Below are 20,188 nucleotides of genomic sequence, written 5' to 3'. Positions count from 1 at the left end.
TTTTGAAATCAATATTTTTTTCCAATTCCTATTTCACATTTATTTTTCTCAAATGGGTAAAACTTACAACTCTCCACTTTAACAGTTCTTTTAATAATTTAATTTTTTTTTACTAAAATATCTTTGAGTGTATGTAATAATTAACAATAGGAGTTAATTTTAGTTCTCATTTTTATTTTTTTTTCTGCCAGATTTTTGTGATCTGGTCTTACTGAATTTTCTGGACATTCTAAGAAATATTTAATAGTAATGGTGATAGTAGATACCCCACTATAGCTTCTGATTTCATTTGAAATTGTTTTTTACTTGGAAAAATGTGTGGTTGGTTTTGATAAATTATCTTTATTATATATAAAGAGTTTCCTTTTTATATTGTCCTGAAAACTTATTTATATGGAAAATATCAGATACAGGATATGTATTAGATTTTTAGCATCCTTTGATATAATTTTATGAAATTTTGGTACAGATACTGCTCTTTCAAGAAGATAATTGATTTTTTTGAAAGAGATATCATTTAATTAAAATATTTAAATTCTCTTGCTTGTGCAACTTTGAGGAAGACTGGAGTAATTAAAGATAATATGAAATGATAGTTTGTTAAATCTGCATCTCCATTACAGGCGTACTAATTTGCAGATGTTTTGTCTTAGTGATCAGGATGAGCAAGATGATTCTTATTTTAACACTACAATAAGCTGTGTAGTTTAGGACATTATTTTACTTGAACTTAGTCTCAAAGGTATATGCTATTAGCCCTGCATTTCACAGAAACGTAGCACACAGAACTTAGAGATAAATACTGTGCAAAGACCACATAACTGAGAAGTACTGGAACCTCAGCCTGTCAGAAGAGTATGCGTGGTTGCAGGTTTTTTTTCCTTTCAGAACCTTGAATAGATCAAGCTACCCCCTTCAAGGTCTGTGAAGTGACTCCTGCCATAATGAGAAGGATGAGTTTCATCATATTAACTAATTCCATTTTTGCACTTTCAGATTAGTTGTATGGTTTAGCACACGCATCTGTTGAATATTCAATTTAACTGTTCTGGTTCCATCAAATCCACTTGAATTTATAATGCCTTCACAGTAGTCAACCTGTTCATGTCATACTGTCCAACTTTACTTGAACTTCTTATGAAAAGGTTCCAATTTTTAATTACAAGGAAGAAATATTCCTTAGTTTAGTTATATTGGTTTTCCAAATTTCAACTCCTTATGATATAAATTATACCCTAGTTGTAGTAGAGACTGCAATGCATAAAAAATTATTTTTCATTTAAAATATTCCTCATTAAGAAAATTCATTTAAATTCTAGTCTATTTCAATAGATAGTTTATTTAAGCCATAAAAATTATGAGCTTTGGAACCAGATCTATGTGACCACAAATCCTATTACAACATGAGCAAAATAAACTCCATGAGCCTCAGTTTCCACAATTGTAAAGGTGGGTATTAAACACTGTTTCCAGGGGTACCTGAGTGGCTCAGTCAGTTAAGCATCCTACTGTTGATTTCAGCTCAGGTCATGATCTCACCATTCATGAGTTCAAGCCCCGTACTTGACTCTGGGCTGACAGGGCAGAGCCTGCTTGGGATTTTCTCTCTCCCTCTGTCTCTGTCCCTCCCCACACTCTCTCTGTCTCTTTCAATCTCAAAATAAATAAACTTAAAAATATATTAAAATACATATGTAAATAAAAATCAACAGTGTTGCTACAATAATTAAGATATTTCAGAGGGGCATCTGAGTGGTTGAATCAGTTAAGTGTTCTACTCTTAATTTTTTTTAAATGTTTTTATTTTTGAAGGACAGAGAGAGGCAGAGCATGAGCAGGGGAGGAGCAGAGAGAGAAGGAGACACAGAATTCAAAGCAGGCTCCAGGCGCTAAGCTGTCAGTACAGAGCCCGACATGGGGTCAAACTCCTGAACTGTGAGATCATGACCCGAGCTGAAGTCAGACAATTAACCGACTGAGCCACCCAGGCGTCCCATTAAGCATCCTACTCTTGATTTAGGCTCAGTTCATGGCCTCATGGTTGTGAGACTGAGCCCGCATCAGGTTCTGTGCTGATCATTGAGCCTGCTGAAGATTCTCTCTCTACCTCGGCCCCTCCTCCACTTATGTGTATGCTATCTCTCTCTCTGTAAATAATAATAATAATAATAATAATAATAATAATAATAATAATACATACTTTATAAAGCAAACTAAATATTCCTGTTTACTTGGTATGTAGTAAAATAACCAAAAGGTAATGGTTTTTATATTTAGTAGTATTAGTTTCTGTTTAAATAGGTAGTGACATATTTAATAACAAGACATTTTCAATCTTCTCAGAAGTTGTACAACAAGTATTTCAGGGAATAATAAATATTCCTCCCACCCTATAGGGTGAATCATTCCCTTGATGGTGTCAGCTTTTGTAAGATTCTTGTCCACATCTTGATTAAATTCATCTGAAATAAAGCCGTATCCAACGCCGATAAAACTGTCTGGTAACCTGCATACTGTAGATATTAGGTCTTGGGCTATGTTTGTGATCAAACTTGGAAAACTTTAAGTATTTGAAGATATCATTTCATTGGCAATAGCAGCAAAAATTTGATTAATTAGACTTATGATATGGATGCTGTTTTTACTGTCTTTTCACAGTACATTAATGCTATTATATGGTTCCATTTTAACATTCGGCTGACTGGTAGGAAAATTAGTCCTTAGAAAAATCAATCAATTCTCTGAACATTATTGTCATGTCAGTGCAAAACCATATGAAAAATGTTCAAGCTCTTAATTATTTTTGTTGCAAAAAAACCCATTGTTTTCTTAGTTTCAAAAGAAAGTTCTCTTGTGATTGGATCCATATCGAATATTGCAACAACATAGCAAAGGAACTTCAAACACAGTGCAGAGAGCCATGACTAGATGTTATTGCAGAGGACTGTGTGTGAATAAGTGTGAGAGATTTGATTGACTATGCACTGATCTTTAGACATACACTGATAGCATACTCTCATGTCTCCTACCTTTTATTCCTCAAAAGCAAAGTACATAAAAAGTAAATTCTATTTATTTAAGTTTATTCTACCATTGATAATAAGAAAAGAAAGATTACTGACAGTTTATTTCATCTTAAACATTATGCACATGCATTTATTTCCATGGTCTTTGAAGATGAACAAAAGATCAAAGATTGTATAGTTTGAGAATAGTTCTTCCAGTTGGTTATTGGAAGAGATCAACTTGAAGTAAAAAATAAAAATTGAAATTAAATATTAGGAAAATATTAAAGTATAATACAATTTAGATGAGAATATGGACTATAACTTAATAAATCAACTATTTGGGGGGGAAATTGATTGTGGTCACTTCATAAATAGATAGTTTTGTGTAGTAAGGACTTTTGCCTCCTCAAGCAACCTCGTTTTTTTTTTAACTTTTTTTTTTAACGTTTATTTATTTTTGAGACAGAGAGAGACAGAGCATGAACGGGGAAGGGTCAGAGAGAGGGAGACACAGAATCTGAAACAGGCTCCAGGCTCTGAGCTGTCAGCACAGAGCCCGACGTGGGGCTCGAACTCACGGACCACGAGATCATGACCTGAGGTGAAGTTGGCTGCTTAACTGACTGAGCCACCCAGGCGCCCCTCCTCAAGCAACCTCTTGATAGCCAGGACTCTAATACAGATAGGGTAATGAAAATACTGTATGTATTTGATATATACACATTTTCCCTTACATGAGTGCAATAACACATTTTTTGAAATGTGGATAATGATGTAACAAAATGAGAATATAATAAAGAACCTTCAGTAAGCATTTAAATGTGCTAGACAATATTATAAACATTTTGCATATGAAATAAGTATCATATAGCCATTTTGCTGAAGAGAGTTTGCTTATTTCCATAAGCTTTCAGAGCTAGAAAGTGGTCAGTTGGGATAATAATATGTATGGGTGAAATGAGTAAGTTAATAAATTAGGCAAGAATTTATGGCATATCGCTTGTATACCATGGTATAGAGCAATCAGGCAAAAGCTGTACTCTGCAGGGTATTACATATTATTTGGGGAAGATTATATTGAACAAATAAATATACACAGTATTGACAGAGATAAATATTATAAAGAAAATTAATGTAATTCGTAGGACAGAGAGTTGACAGTCTAGAATGAGCACTGTGAAGAGATGGCATCTAAAGAGCCCGGGATGCTGTGTGGAATGATGAGAGCAGACCTAGGATGAAGAGAATTCCAGACAGAAATGCAAGTCTACATGCTTTAGGTAGGCGTCACCTGACACAATCAAGGAATGGCAGAGTGGCCCAGGGATGGATCACAGAAAGAAATAGAAAGAGTCGTGAAAATGAAGGATAATCCTTTCTTTCTTTTTTTTAATGAAGGATAATTCTGAAAGTGAGCTAGGGACCAGATGGCATACACCAAGGGAAGAACTTTGTTTTCCTACAACCTCAGAATAAAATGCCATCAAAGGGTTGACAGAGAAAGTGGCTTTATCTCGTTGCTATTTTATAAGGATGACTCTGAATTTTGTGTGGAGAATAGCAAGTGTAGCAAGAGTAGAGTCAGGGCTAGACATATCTGTTTTCTGCATTGTTCATTGGGAGAGAGGATGGGGGTTACACTGTGTTGTAGCAATGATGGAAGTAATTCTGGAAATATTCGTTGGATAGGGTGGTTGGACTCCTAATTAATAAACTCAAATTGTTTCTTTTCTGTCTAATATTTGCAGTTACACAAATATATCATTTCAGTTTATTTTTTTCTTTCTCCAGAACTACAATGCTGCCATCCCTTGAAAAGAAGAGACAGCTCAATACATACCTGTTGAATAAATGACAGAAATATGTCTCTTTTCTGTTTTTTAGATCTATCTTCACATGCAGTATTGAATAATTTATCATTACATCGTACTCTGGTAAGTTCAGCATGCTTCATAGTTTCAAGGTCATTTTTTTAATACAGTTATCGAAGTAATCCTAAAATGTGCATAGAGTATTTGATTTAAACCAAATAATCTTTGCCCATGTATTTTTCTAGTGGATATCACACTTTTTAAATGTCACCAATGTTAACTTTTGTTGTGTACTGATCAAATGCACTACAGATAAATGGTTACAGCAGTCTTAACTCTATTTATGAGATCCGGAATAAAATGTGAGAAATTATTTTTAAAAATTGTATAAAATGAAAATGGTTTCTAGTGCTGCTATCATTTTTATCCTTATATATTTTTGAAGAAGAAATACTATTCACTTCATGTTCAATATATATGTAGGCAATGAATGAAAAGAATGGAAAACATATTTTCTTAATAAACTGTTAAATTGGCTTTGAGAACTGTACTGAACATACATTTTTTTTTGGTTCTTTCCCTCTTGTTTTTCTGACAATTTTTTTTTTCACTGAATCATACAAGTCATAAGGTATAAAGATGCAGAGTTGTTGGTAAATATACTTTGTGCCATGTGGAGAAAGTTGGTCTTCAGGGAAAAGGAAAATCCAGTAGATATACATGGAGATTGGGGCAGGAGACACAGATGAGTCCTGACAAATTAAAGCCCCAATGGTACTGCTCTAGGATTGTGTGAGATACCACAAGTGTCTTACAAAGTTCCAGTTTAGTATGAGCTGGGCTTGTAACAGAGACTTAAGTAATATAAACAAAAGACAAGCTCTGGAATACTTGGAATAGATGTATGACTCCTCATTGTGAATACTTTAGCAAGAACCTATTTAAAACTATTTTTTAATGTTTATTTATTTTTGAGACAGAGAGAGACAGAGCGTGAGCAGGGGAGGGGCAGAGAGATAGAGGGAGACACAGAATCTGAAGCAGGCTCCAGGCTCTGAGCTGTCAACACTCATGAACCGCAAGATCATGACTTGAGCCGAAGTTGGACGCTTAACTGACTGAGCCACCCAGGTGCCTCAGAATATTTAAAATATAAGATTCTACAACTTAAAAGAAAACTATATTGTTTCTATATTGTTAATCTCAACAATATAGAAATTGTTTCTATATTATTCTATAATATAGAATTATTTCTATATTATTTCTATATTGATAAACTCAACTACCCTAAAACACTACAAATAAGGAAGGAATATCATTGGTGATGTCCTTCAGTCTCATGGCTAAAATATAAAATACTATTTCTATCATCACATTTAACAATACTATTTATATCTCATGATTTCCTAATTGTGTCTATAGGTCAGAATTTTTCACTTCAATTTCTATTCATATAATTTATTCCCATATACCCAGCATTTCCACTGAAATGTCAAATATACTTTTGAAACTCAACATATCCTTTTTTTGTTTACCATATCCAATTCATCTTCAAATCTTGTTGGCTTGACCATCAAAATCTGTTTATAATCTGATAACTCCTTGTCACCACCCCAGTTATTCTCCTGTCACAATTAGTTTTCACCAAAATATTTTACTACCTTTTGAATCTGTCTCCCTACTTCTGCTATTGTCCCCTTCAGGAAAGGTTATGTTAAAACGTAAATGAGATCATCTCACTCCTTCATTAAAAAGTCTTTGGAGGGTGCCTGGGTGGCTCAGTCAGTTAGGCTTCCATCTTTGGCTCTGGTCATGATCCCATGGTTTGTGAATTCAAGCCCTGCTTAGGGCTCTGTGCTGATGGATCAGAGCCTGGAGACTACTTTGGATTCTATGTCTCCCTCTCTCTCTGCCCATCCCCTATTCTCTCTCTCTCTCTCTCTCAAAAATAAATAGGTGACCATGAGTCTTATTCTCTAAACTTCTCTATTATCAGGGTCCAAATATTAATTCATCAACTTTTTAAAGTATTGAAAACAAGCACTTAAATATTTTGAAGTAGGAGATTTAACAGATGGAATTGGTTTAACACGTGTTGGAAATGCTAAGAACACATAGATTAGCTACAGGAGGAACCATCCAGCCTTGAGCAAAAGAGACCCAGGAAGGAGGCAATGTTATCAGAACTTACATCCTGGAGTCAACCAGAAAAATCCTAAACTATGTTTAGTCCAGCCAGTAAGAATTAGGGCCACAGAAGCAAGGCAGTGCTGGATGTACTGCCCAAAATGGGTTCCAGGGACAGGAAACAGCCTGTTATCTTTCTTCTCCCCCATTTTTTTGTTCTCCCATTATCCACACCCAGCTAGACACCACTAGCCTAGGTCAGAATCCCTGATTAGATCAGGGGAAGGCTGAGCAATGGATCTGAGACAAACATACAAACATACTTCTTCATGTATCCCTTTATTCAGCTCTTTGTTTGTTTTTTTCCAGATACCCCCCACTTTAGTCTGGCCTTTTCTGAACACTCCATCTAAAATTGCACCAACATCCCCACCTGGCAAGAAATCTCTTTCCTTTTTTCTTATGTAATTTTCCTCCATAGTATTCATCATCATTAAATATTAAATGTTTTACTTTAATAAAATTGAAAGTACATTTTTCTTTGCCTGTTTCTCCCAGTAGAATGTGAGCTTTTAGAAGTCTAGACCATTTCCTGTTTTATTTCCTACAGATTCTCTAGCACGTAAGACTGTTCATGGCACATAGTAATTGCTCATGAAATATTTGTGACTGAACAATTGAATGCGTAGGTAAAGTGATTATGAAAATGGTCTTGCACTGAAGAAGTTACCTTGAAATAAAGTTTTGTTTAAGGGATGTTTGGGCCCTCCCACTGAGCTAGCTAATTTATACTGCAGATGCAATTTTAAAATGTTAGGTGAAATCTTGTTTCCACATACTGCAATTCCAAGGAACTGGTTGGACGTACAAAACTGAAGCACCCCAAAACTAGGCACACTAACAATCAAAAGGAACTAGGTGACAGGTCGCCGGGTTGGCTCAGTCAGTTAAGCATCTGACTTTGGCTCAGGTCTTGATATCACGGTTCGTGGGTTCAAGCCCCATGTCGAGCTGTGTGCTGACAGCTCAGAGCCTGGAGCCTGCTTCAGATTCTGTGTCTCCCTCTTTCTCTGCCCCTCCCTTGTTTGCACTCTGTATCTCTTTATCTCAAACATAAATAAAAACATTTTTTAAAAAAAGGAACTAAGTGAACCATCCTATAATTAAAGTAAAATAAAAACAAAAACATAATCCAGGTTCCACTAGAGGATAAGTAGACCTTCAGTATTACTTAATATATGATTGCTTTCTACAGAAATTATGGTCCTGTTGGTGACTTGACCAACACTGTCTAATAGGGATGTTAAAGTGCAATCAATGTATTTCTTTTTTTAACTTTTTTAAATGTTTATTTTATTTTTGAGAGAGAGAGAGAGAGAGAGAGAGAGAGCGAGAGAGAGCGAGCACAGGGGAAGGGCAGAGAGAGGGGGTGACAGAATCCAAAGCAGGCTCCAGGCTCTGACAGAGCCTGATGCGGGGCTCAAACCCACAAACCAAGAGATCATGACCTGAGCCGAAGTCGGATGCTTAACCCGCTGAGCCATCCAGGTGCCCCTACAATCACTGTATTTCTTGAACATTTTCTAAAAAGCTGTAAAACTAACATCATGCTTAAGGGTGTAAATTTCTAGAAAATAATTTTATAGGAAATTCCCTTGATGTTGGATAAATGAATTTCTCTAATATATATAATATGTGTATTATATATATTACATTACATATATATAACATATAATGTATAATAATATATGTTATATATATGTAATGCACATATAAAATATAATAAAGTATCTTTAGTAATCGTGTGATCTTAGAGTATGTAATTTCAAAATAGGTCACAAGATGTTTGACTTTGGACAAGTTAATAAACTGGTTTGAAATTGGTTTTTCCATTTACAGTTTTACTGAAAGGATTAAAGGAAATAACACTGATCTTTTAAATTATCTAGCACACTACTTAGCACATAGGGAATGCCATTTTAAGTCTTTTGAACTTTAATTAAATATACTCAAGGACAATTGAGTATGTAAATTAGAAAATTGTATTTGGTTGGATATGATTTTTATAATCATCAGTATTTTGAGATACATTCCTTGAAATGTAATCAGCGGTAAGACTCTAAAAATTTATTTATAATAACTTCCAAAATAGAAATGGAATAATTCTGGTCTATGTCAGTGAGATGTATTATTAAACATCTTTTGAAAACAGGATTTCAGAATATTTTCTATTAAGTTAAAGTTAAATTCTTATTTGGGTTGTAGTCATAATGTCAAATGAAAATTCTCACTTTTTAATGTTTCTTTAATTTTCATACATAATATAGTTAAGTTTCATTTTCTCTGAATTTTTTTGTATCTCTGATGTAGACTTGACTAAAAAAACAATCGCTCTTTATGTCTCATGATGACCATTTCAACATAATTGCCTAGAACAAAATTGATCAGATGATTATGTGTTACTCTTTTAAAAGCATGCAGTTTGGGAATACAGCAATTCATTGGCCTATTTATTTTTCCCAAACACAAGCATAAAGAAGATGAAGATGCAGTTTTGATTTAAGACACTAAAAAATTTTTTTTTCATGAAAGGTTAACTACACATTCCACAGTATCTGATTGTATTGTTTGGGATTTTATTACCTCAAGGTGTGAAATGTGTGATAATTATCAGTCCCTAGTAATTTGCAGGAATGCCTTGGAAGCCACTCAAATGCCACTGATCTCAGGGTTGATGTGATGAAGAGTATATACTTCAGAAAATTTTAACTCCACTACTAAAATTTAATCACAAAGTGTATCAAAATACTGATATCTAAAAGATAGAAATAACATGGGTAAGATGAATTGGGGTGATATTTTTCTAATTCTGAAGTCTAAGTAGAGCATGATAAATAATTTCTGTAGATTAAAGTATTACATTCACAAGAGGAAATAGGGAGGGAGGGCACCTGGGTGGCTCAGTGGGTTAAGCACCAACTTTGGCTCTAGTCATGATCTCACAGTTGGTCGGTTCAAGCCCCCCTTTGGGTTCTGTGCTGACAGCTCAGAACCTGGAGCCTGCTTTGGATATGATTGTGTTTCCTTCTCTCTCTGCCCCTCCCTTGCTTGTGAAAGTCTCTCTTGCTCTCAAAAAATGAATAAACATTAAGAAAAAATTTTTTAACATTTATTCATTTTTGAGAGAAGCAGGCTCCAGGCTCTGAGCTGTCAGCACAAAGCCTGGTGCGGGGCTCAAACCCACCAACTGCGAGATCATGACCTGAGCCGAAGTTGGACACTTAACCAATTGAGCCACCTAGGTGCCCCTAAAAAAAATTAAAAAAAAAAGAGGAAATATGGAGGAATGGAATAGATATTGATACACACACCTCTATACCTTTATAACTATATCTACATATTTTATAGTGATAATTGTTCATTTATATCTTATAAAATGTTGTCCTGAGCTTCTCCTACATACATAGCATTGTGCTTTGTGGGAAACTCAAAAGGAAAGATATAGTTATATTTGCTTTTATAATTTATGTGATAATAAATATAGCACAAGAGAGCTGTATTTGCAATCTATTTATCCTGCTCTACCCAGATGCAGGCAATAATATGTGTATGCAGCCCTGTCCTATTCAACTAGAGAACCAGGCTGAGGAAAATGGCAAGAGTTTTCATTTCCCAGTAAAATTAAGAAAGAAATAAGTTGTGCTTGCAATTTAGAATGCTGTTCATGGTATGCTTTCTGAACACCTGGTTTTAGCCTTCTTTCTCTGGTGTGTTTGCAATGATCCAGCTAACAGGCCCAATGCTGAGGTTCCTCATTCTGAATGTTTACTAACAGGATGAGGCAATTCCTTGTGTTAATCAACACCTCAAAATTTTCCTTGCCTTGATTGATTTTTGCTACTCATCAGTAGACTCCAGCCAGCCACTTAGACAGGGCCACAGTATTCATCCTAGTACAAAGTGCTGACAGAATTAGTAATGGAAGAAATTCCAGCTGGGCAGATCAGCAACACTTCATGGAATAAACTTATCATTGAACTTAACTTTGATGAATAGATAGGAGTTTAGTAGACAAAGACTCAGAGAGAGTACTTTCTAAACAAAGAACAGCATTTTTTTAAAATGTTTATTTGGGGAGCAATGGAGAGAGTGAGAGTGGGGGAAGAGGCAGAAAGAGAGGAACGAGAATCCCAAGCAGGCTCTGCACTGTCAAATTGGAGTCTGCTGCAGAGCCAGATCTCATAAAGCATGAGATCATGCCCTGAGCTGCAATCAAGACTCAAATGCTTAATCGAGTGAGCCACCCAGTGTCCTAGACTCTGGGTCTAAATTTCTCTCTTGTCTAGCAAAATAGGGGACACAGGATTGAAAGTGAGAGATGGCTAACATCCAGGAAAAGACAAGAGCCCCGAATAAGGGTTCTTGACCCATTTTTTTTTTATTAGGATCAGAAGGCTTACAAACATGGTGATGGATGTGCACATAGGGGCAATGAATCTGTGAATGTTAACTTGTGGACGTGAGGGGAAGAGGGTCTTGAGGATATTTGGAGTTAGAGTTTGGGGTTAATACAAAACAAAATCCGGGTACCGGGAAGTCGGGAGGAAGGTTGTTTACAGCAGACATGAGGCAGCATCTTTGTTTATCTTAGTGAGCCTAGGGGATGAGACAGATGGGGAATAACCTCAGGGTTGACAAGGCACTTTTCTTTTGTTAACCAGCTCCACTCTGGGCTGCTTTGACTGCAATGCAGCGGGCCTTAGTCCAACTCACCAATTTATCTAACCTGGCCCTATTCTCCTGTGGAAGCAGCTTTTCTGTGATAGTACTAAATTGGGGGTGCTTCTGCCCTGAATATCTAATCTTGTTTATTTCATATACCTATGTATTGGGCACCTTTGCATCCATTCCTATTTTATGCCTTTGCCTCTGCCTGTCTATTCTGAGGGCTCTGCACTCCCTATTTGGGGGTGCATTTGCACCTTCCTATTCCTGGCACCTTTGTGCCTCCCTATTCTCAGGGTGCCTTTGCACCCCCTATTCTTGGGGTGCCAATCTGGTTTACTCAAACTCGGGCATGAGCATTTTATGGCTCTGTATTTCTTTATGCCTTGTTAACCCATTGGTGCAAAACTGGGGGATTCCTAAGCTTATCACCCACAATCCAGGTGCCCCAAAGAACAGATTTTAAAAATAAATACAAGCCAGCATCTAGAAAGTACACAAGATATTTAAGGAGTCATAAAATGTCTTGTTTGGAGAGTAGGACATGGGTATAAAACCAAACTACTAATAGAAAAGAATGTATGTCAGATTATAGACCATTCCATATCAGGCCTCATTTTAGCCTTTCAGAATGAATACCAAATATTTTCCATTTTTGTAATCTCTGCTAGAACCAAGGAGTAACACAGTTTAGCATATCAAAGCTTCCTTCCTAAGACCAGTAAGTTTTATGAACACCGTTTCTGAGTCTCACTCTGAAATTAACTTCCACATCACACATGCCTTGCTGTCCTCCAAATTCTGATTATTCTTCTGGAACAGGCAAGTCACCTATATGACTTGCCTTGTTTGGAACTCTCAAAGGTAGGGTTATTTTATCCCTGTGTAGGAACCTAATCAAACTGTGAATACAAAGGAAAAAGAAAAATCTATCTAAGACTACTTTGTTGTAACGACAGCCCATATTGAGGACATTGAACTTCTTCTGGCCTCCTCTGCCTTTTTTTGAGATAAATGCTTGGAATGACCCTGACTCCAACATCTGCCATCACTGTTCTCCACTTAGAAAATGGTGTCCAAGCTCCATTCCCAAGAATGAGTTCTTTAATGGAACTGCCAACCCTTGAAACAGACTACAGTGAAAATACAAAATCTATACTTGAACTTTGGACTACCCACAGTTTTTGGTGACCTGTTATAGAAGTGATTGTGGTTAACTTAAACAGAAAACAATTTATTGGAAAGATTCTAGAACTATCACATATTAAGACCAACAAAATTGTGTGAAGAATAAAAAACAAAATCTTATTTGTGAGAGGGAAGGAACCGATGCAGTTAGGACATTAAAAAATGCTGCCACTACTCCTTGTCCTAGGAATCACACACAGGCCTCCATGTAGAGTAGACATTGCTACTGTCACTGGGTGTAGCTGTTGTTCAACCCAGGCGTGAGTCTAATCAGCCTGTCCATTTTTTTTTTCTTGAATTCAGCAGAACATCATAGGATAAACCATAAAGTTATGGTCCTCATCCTGAATTTGCAGTGAGTAATTAGGTCCTACCTGTCACCAAATTTTAGAAAATGGAGTATTCCTTCACAATATAAAGGTTCAGATGCAGGACAAAAATTAAAATGACTAATGTCCATTAGGTCTACCTTTTGACTACCCAGATTACACATACATTTTTTTACACTTATATTTATAAAATTAAAATGCTTCAGAAATCTTTGAGTTTTTTGTTTCATATTGTGCCATATACTATCAACTATGTTTAGTATTCAACACTCCTAAGTCCAGGTTTCCATAAAGCAGCAAGAAAGCAATGTTAAATATTCCTAGATCTATAAAATGAGGACCACCAATGCAGAATTACTGGCTGATGCACCCCTAAAAAGTTCATCCCATTCTAAGTTATGTTCTATACACCTTTGTAACCCATTCCTCTATGTAACCCATAGATTTTTGTTCATAGAAGTTACCATCGTCCTGCAGTTCAGTCATGTGTCCTTCTCTTCCAAGTTTGACTTTGCAATTTGGCACAATTGTGATTTTAGATATATAAGTCTGTAGACTACAATTGGTCATGAGGAAACTTAAGTTTATCAAATAAAAAAGTATTGGTATTATTATGCCTCATATGTAGGAGAAAATTGCAAGTATGATCAGGGAAATTCAGTGGGCTTTGGGAATTTGGGTTACTATCGGGCTCTCTGAATCTTCATGTATTTCTCCATTGCAGTGTTTGTGGTCTCACTTCTTTCTGAAGTGAGGTTTCCTTGGTTTTGCCTACTGTGGCTAGAAAAGGAATAAATTCTTTTTTATAGTAACAGAAAGCCTTTATGACTCATGGTTGAAAGGAGTCATTCCATTCCATGTCCATGAAATTCACATGCCCTTCCTACCATTCATACTTTGCTATGGCAAGGGCCTCACAGACTCCAAAAACATTTTACTAAATTAATTTTCACGTAACTAGAGACAATTATTTAATAAGCTATTTCCCTTCTGCAGCTAGATTCCATCCCTTGACTACCAATAGAATTTTATACCTTCTGATATACACAGGTTAGTTTACCAAATCGCACCTTTCTCTTAGGAAATTCAACCTTCATTCTAGATATGGTACTTGGTTCTTTTCATAGATACTGACTTACTTAACTCATGCAGAAAATACTTTATTGGAAGCAATTTTGCCTACTTCCTTAAGTTGTTAAAATAGCTTGAGAACTGTATTTTGAAAATGTTTAAGAACTAGTGGAAGTTGGGCAAAAGCCAATCTGACCACAATATCATCATGGACAAAGGCCATCTCTGTAGTGACCATATGTACAGTTTACAGATCTTGTCACTCTACACAACTAAATACTGCTGTTGCTGTCACAGATTTAAACTCCTATTCTTCCTTATGATTTTTTTCATGAATCCTGTTTCTAGAGGATTATGCCTAATTGGCTAACTTGAGTTGTTTGCCTTCAACTTGGCTTGCAGGATGTAGAGAGAAGAAAATAGGCTATTTTTGGGGGGTGCCTGGGTGCCTCAGTTGGTTGGGCTTCTGACTTCAGCTCAGGTCATGATCTTGTGGTAAACAAGTTCAAGTCCCACGTCAAACTCTGTGCTGACAGCTCAGATCCTGGAGCCTGCTTTGGATTCTGTGTCTCCCTGTCTCTCAGCCTCTCCCCTGCTCATGCTCTGTCTCTCTCTCTCTCTCTCTCAAAAATAAATAAAAAATTAAAAAAAGACACTAGGCTCTTTTAGGCTATCATGGTAAGAAGATGTTCCATCTCCTCCAGAGACTCACAGTGTGAAAAATTGCCTCTAAATAGAAAGAAGTTGGGGCTCATGGGTAGCTCAGGCAATTAAGTGTCAAGTCTCGGTTTTGGGTCAGATCATGATATCACGGTTTTCTCCGTTAAAGCCCCGCCTCAGGCTCAGTGCTGAAAGCGCACAGCCTACTTGGGATTCTCTCTCCCTTTTTCTCTGCCCCTCCCCAACTCACCCTGTCACTGTCTCTCTCAAAAAATAAACTTAATTAAAAATTAAAATAAAATAGGAAGAAGTTTTCATAATAGGAAGTCCAAGAAAAGCAAATGTCTACAGAAAAGTTGATAGTGTGCTTTCCCTAGTGTGCCTTGCATTCCTGTTGGATAGCTGTCAAATGACCCTTTTTCACCTTGGGTCTCCCTTAGATCTTAGAATTATAGCGGTATTCACAAGAACCCTACCCTGTCTTCTTACTAGGACCATGTGTTGATGATGTGGACTTTTTAGAAGATAAAGAGAAGCTGTTAGAGTATGTGGGCAGGGTGACTATACTTACAGTTAGGGTGACCCCAGGGGATATTATCTGATAGGAAAGATGGATGGTGGGCCAGCCAGCAGAAGCTGCATTTGTGTTTTAGATTTTTTTGTAAAAGACAAACTGAGAGGTAAGGAGGGACTTGAGTAAGTTTGTGGAGGTAATAAAATAAAACTCAAGTAGCCTTGCTGAGGTTCGCTACACAGATGATGGTGGTTAATGATATGTGCTGAGGAGAAGGAGTTAAACTATATGCACAGCTCTTCCAGCATTAATGACTAGAAAGTCATTAATGCCACTGGTAGAAATAGGGAAGTCAGGAAGAGAATATATTGTAGGACAGGGACTAAATGATAAACAACGTTTTGACTATTTTTAGTTTGATGGGCTGACAAAAACAAAAAAGAGAGTGTGGGACATTGGCATTGCTGAACTCCTGTGTGCAGTCCTTCATGATTTGAGTTTATTTTTTGGTGTAACTTATTATGATAGGTGATTTCAAGCTCTCAAGACAACATGAGATGAGATGGTGAATGGCATTGAGCACAGGAGTTAATGATCATAAACAAGCACTGGGTTGCTTACAAGTCTGGTGTAAGATCTAGAAAAAAAAATTCTGAAGTTTTAAAACCACTTGCCGAGTAGTGAACAGGAAAAAACAAAAAGAAAAAAGCATGAGATTTATGAAGCTTATTAAACAACTTTAAATCCTTTTGAAAATTCTATATCTTATTAAGATGAAAGAAAAGTACTTAAACCTCCTAGAAATGACCAATGTTTGAATAAAAACAGTATTATATTTATAAATTTTTATTTTTTAATAAAAACAAAGGTGAGGTAATTGTTTGAGTTGATTAATTGGGTTTATTGGAAAGACAACTGTTAAGGAAATATGCTTTTAGTAATTTTCAAAGTAAGCAATTGAAGTATGACAATTGGTACATAATTGCAATAGCAGAAAAATTTGATGTACTTTCATAATTTGGTTGTACTTAAAAGGAACATTTATTTTTATAATCTTTATAAGTATATAGAAAATCTATGAATTCATTTTAAAGTTTACCTTCTGTAGGCCACTTTGTTATGGCAGAATGGCTAACAACACTGGCTGGCTCACAGAAACAATTGGTCTAGCAAAAACCATTTCCAATTTGAGGTATTTCCATTTGCATTAATTAGAAGCTGGGTAAATACCTCATTAGGGAGTTTTAACAACTGACTTGGGTGAAATAATTCTTACTGATTTAGAAAACAAAATACTTAATAATTAAGATAATCTAACCCATGGTCCTACATTCCTCCAGTAAGATAACTATCCAAATCTATACAGCACTATACACAATTTTATCTTACTTTATTTGGTCTTGCATAGCCTTGGATGTCTAATCCTGATTAAATTTTCCTTTTACTGAACTTATGACCAGTAATTTGCAAGAAAAATTCAGAAATATCAAAGTCTCATCCTTTATTCATCTCTTTGTTAGATTCTACTTAATATTTTAAACAGACTAAAGACACTGATTATAATTATTCTTTTAATGTAATGTCAACAAACATCTAACAGATTTCTGATAAAAGCTGTGGTTAATTAAACCCAACATTAGAAAAGACTTTGCAAGTTTATAGATCTCCAGCTGTAAATATGATCTTATAAAATGTTCACAACAAAACTTTAAAAACTATTATGAGCTCAATTTTTATACAAGAGAGTAATTTTCAAAGTGGACAAGTAGCCTGTGTAATAGAGGACCAGATTCAGGTTCTATGACTATAAATCACAAACAGGTTTTTTTTTTTTTTTTTGTCATTACACTGTTATTTGAAATACTACCATATTTCTTAAGTTTTCTTTTTTCTTTTTTGGCAAAGAAGGTGGGGTGTTATTAGAGACACATGACTGGTCCAGTATGTTTATTTATTCAGTAGTGAATAATACTTTAGCACATACCATATTCCAGCATTTTCTTTTTTAGTCAATGGGGACAAAATGCTAAAATTAAATAAAATCCTTGCCCTGGTAGAGTTTATATTTTGTATTAAAGATATGTATAAACAACAAATGGATAACATAATGTAATGTGATAGGTACTTTGAGGGGAAAAATACAGACGTTAGCAGAATGTCATCAAGACCCATTCATGCTGTAAATGGCAAGTTTCCCTCCTTTTCTATGCTTGACAAATACTCCATTTTGTGTATGTATATGTGTATGCGTGTGTGTAGCTTCCTCACCTCTCTGTTTTCATAGAATGGAAGAGTTAGGACCTTGCTCTGGCTTAGGCTTTGGGAAACATGCAAAAATAAACTATTGAAACTACACTAAGGAGAATCATTTCTAGCTTTTGATTTAAAGTCAGAGATGTGGGACTCTTTATTTCACTTAACCACTCAAAGTCACTATAGGGTTGTTAATTGGCCCAGTTTCAGTATTGTGTCTTAGAGAGTAGGGAGGTCTAAGGAGAGGGAGAGAGATGGGGGAGAATGGTCATTCAGTGGATCAGTCGGAACACACAAACTTATCAATTAAGTTTGCACAATCGTGTATGGGCATAGTTGTGGAACCCCAAAATAGTTAAAATAGTAACATCAAAGACTACTAATCACAGATCACAATAACAAATAATCCTAATCATAAAGTTTGAAATAATGAGAAAATTCTCAAAATGTGACAGAGAAACAAAGTGGGCAAACGCTGTTGGAAAAATGGTACTGATAGGCTTACTCAAAACAGGGTTGCCTCAAACTTTCAATTTGTAAATATGTAATATATGTGAAGTTTAATAAAAAAAAGTACAACAAAATGAAGCATACCTTATTTAAATCATCATAATATTTTTACCCTTCATTTAGTTAATGTGGTGTAGCACATTGATTTGTGGATGTTGAACCATCTTTGCATTCTGGAAATAAATCCCAGTTAATCATAGTGTATGATACTTTTAATGTACTGTTAAATTTGATTTCCTAATGAAAGAGAAGTACTGACTGACACTACAGAGATACAAAGCATTATAAGAGAAAATATTTTGTTGAAGATTTGTGCATCTATGTTCATTGGGGATATTGGCCTGTGTGGCCTGTAACTGTCTTGTGTCCTTGTTTGGTTTTGATATCAGGTTAATGCTGGGCTCATAAAATGAGTTTGGAAGTGTTTACTTCTATTTTTGGAAGAGTTTCAGAAGAATTCACATAAGGTCTTTTTAAAATGTCAGGTAGAATTCACCGGTAAAGTGGTCTCATCCTAGACTTCTGTTTGTTGGGAAGTTTTTGATTATGAGCAAAGAGATTGAATCAGCCTTTTCAGATTTTCTATTTCTTTATGATTCAGTATTGGTAGGTTGTATGTTTGTAAGAATGTACCCGTTTTTCTAGGTTGTTTACTGATATATAATTTTTCATAGTAGTCACTTATAATCCTTTATAGTTCTGTGGTATCAGTTGTAATGTCTCTTCTTTAATTTCTTGTTGTTTTGACAACTCTATTTTTTTCCTGATGTGCTTAGCTAAAGTTTTGTCAATTTTATCTTTCAAAAAATGTTTAGTTTTGTTAATCTTTTTCATTGTATTTTTTATGGCATTTATTTCCACTCTGATCTTTGTAATTTCCTTCCTTCTACTAATTTGGGCTTTGTGTGTGTGTGTGTGTGTGTGTGTGTTTTCTATTTCCTTGAGGTATAAAATTTTTCTTGTTTTTTGATACAGGCACTTATATCTATGAACTGTCCTCTTAGAAGTGTTTTTGTTACATCTCATAAGTTTTGATATGTTTACTTCTGTTTTCATTTTTTCGTTTCCATCTTGATTTTTCTTTTGATTTCTTTTTTGACCCATTGGTTGCTCAGCAGCATATTGTTTAATCTCCACATAATTGTGAAATTTTGAAATTTTTTCTTGTGATTGATTTTTATTTCATACCATTGTGGTTGGAGTGAATTTAGCAGCTCTCTTCTAAGGTTTTTGGAGAGAATTGCAGTTGGCCCTTAGATGTACATGTAATTAGAAGCCTACCCTTCAGGCAACAACTGTAAAGGTGAATTGATAGGCCTCTTTCACAGAAATTCAGGGTGCCTCAGTTTGTTGCCTTTCTGCTGTGCCCTGGGGATAGTAAATGCTTACTGCATTGGTTACAATCCAGTGGGACCTGTGAGTGTGAGCCCTGCTGGCCACTGAGGTAGGCAACTGAGACATATCCCCTGGATGGCAGCTCTAAAAATCAGGGCACCAGGTAAGGGTACAAACTTGTTTCTGGAAGTGAGGCAGAGGGAAAGCACAAGTAAGCCGCTCTGTTCTGTTTCCCCAGAGAATATTTCAGTAGGTCTCTAGAAGTGTGATAAATGCCTGTCATTCTGGTCAGTACTTTAAGATAAGCAAATAAACCTCTTTAACAGAATGTCTAAGTGTTTTGCAGTCAGCTACTTCCATTCTGGACCCTGGGGTAGGTGTGTGCACACATATAAGCCTTTTAAGAACTTTTCTCCATTTGCTATAGCCTTGTGGGTCTTGAGGACACAAGCCTTGTTGGTTTTCAAAACTAGAGGTTTTGAGAGCTTGTCTCTCAGGTGCAGGTCTTAAAAGTTGGGGTGACTGATGTGGGGTTCAAACTCTCTGCTTTTCAGGAAGACACTTGGGCTTTTGCATTTGTACCCACTTGTGGGTAGTAGTGCCAGGGGTGGGATTTATGGTGATATTGTATCTCATTTTCTCCTACCGACTTTGATG

General features: G+C 35.9%; 1 long non-coding RNA gene across 1 annotated transcript in view; it reads left to right on the top strand.

Annotated features, from left to right (window-relative positions):
* LOC109500820 overlaps positions 1–20,188 on the top strand; it is a 278,313-nt gene that overhangs the window by 79,254 nt on the left and 178,871 nt on the right. The window contains exon 2 of the long non-coding RNA XR_002743068.2: positions 4,893–4,942. This is a non-coding gene — a long non-coding RNA (uncharacterized LOC109500820). The remainder of the gene's footprint in view (positions 1–4,892; positions 4,943–20,188) is intronic.

The sequence above is a fragment of the Felis catus genome, chromosome B3 (genome assembly GCF_018350175.1).
Source record: "Felis catus isolate Fca126 chromosome B3, F.catus_Fca126_mat1.0, whole genome shotgun sequence".
Lineage (NCBI taxonomy): Eukaryota > Metazoa > Chordata > Mammalia > Carnivora > Felidae > Felis > Felis catus.
Note: the sequence above shows the minus strand (reverse complement) of the source record. Positions and strands in the feature narration are given on the sequence as shown.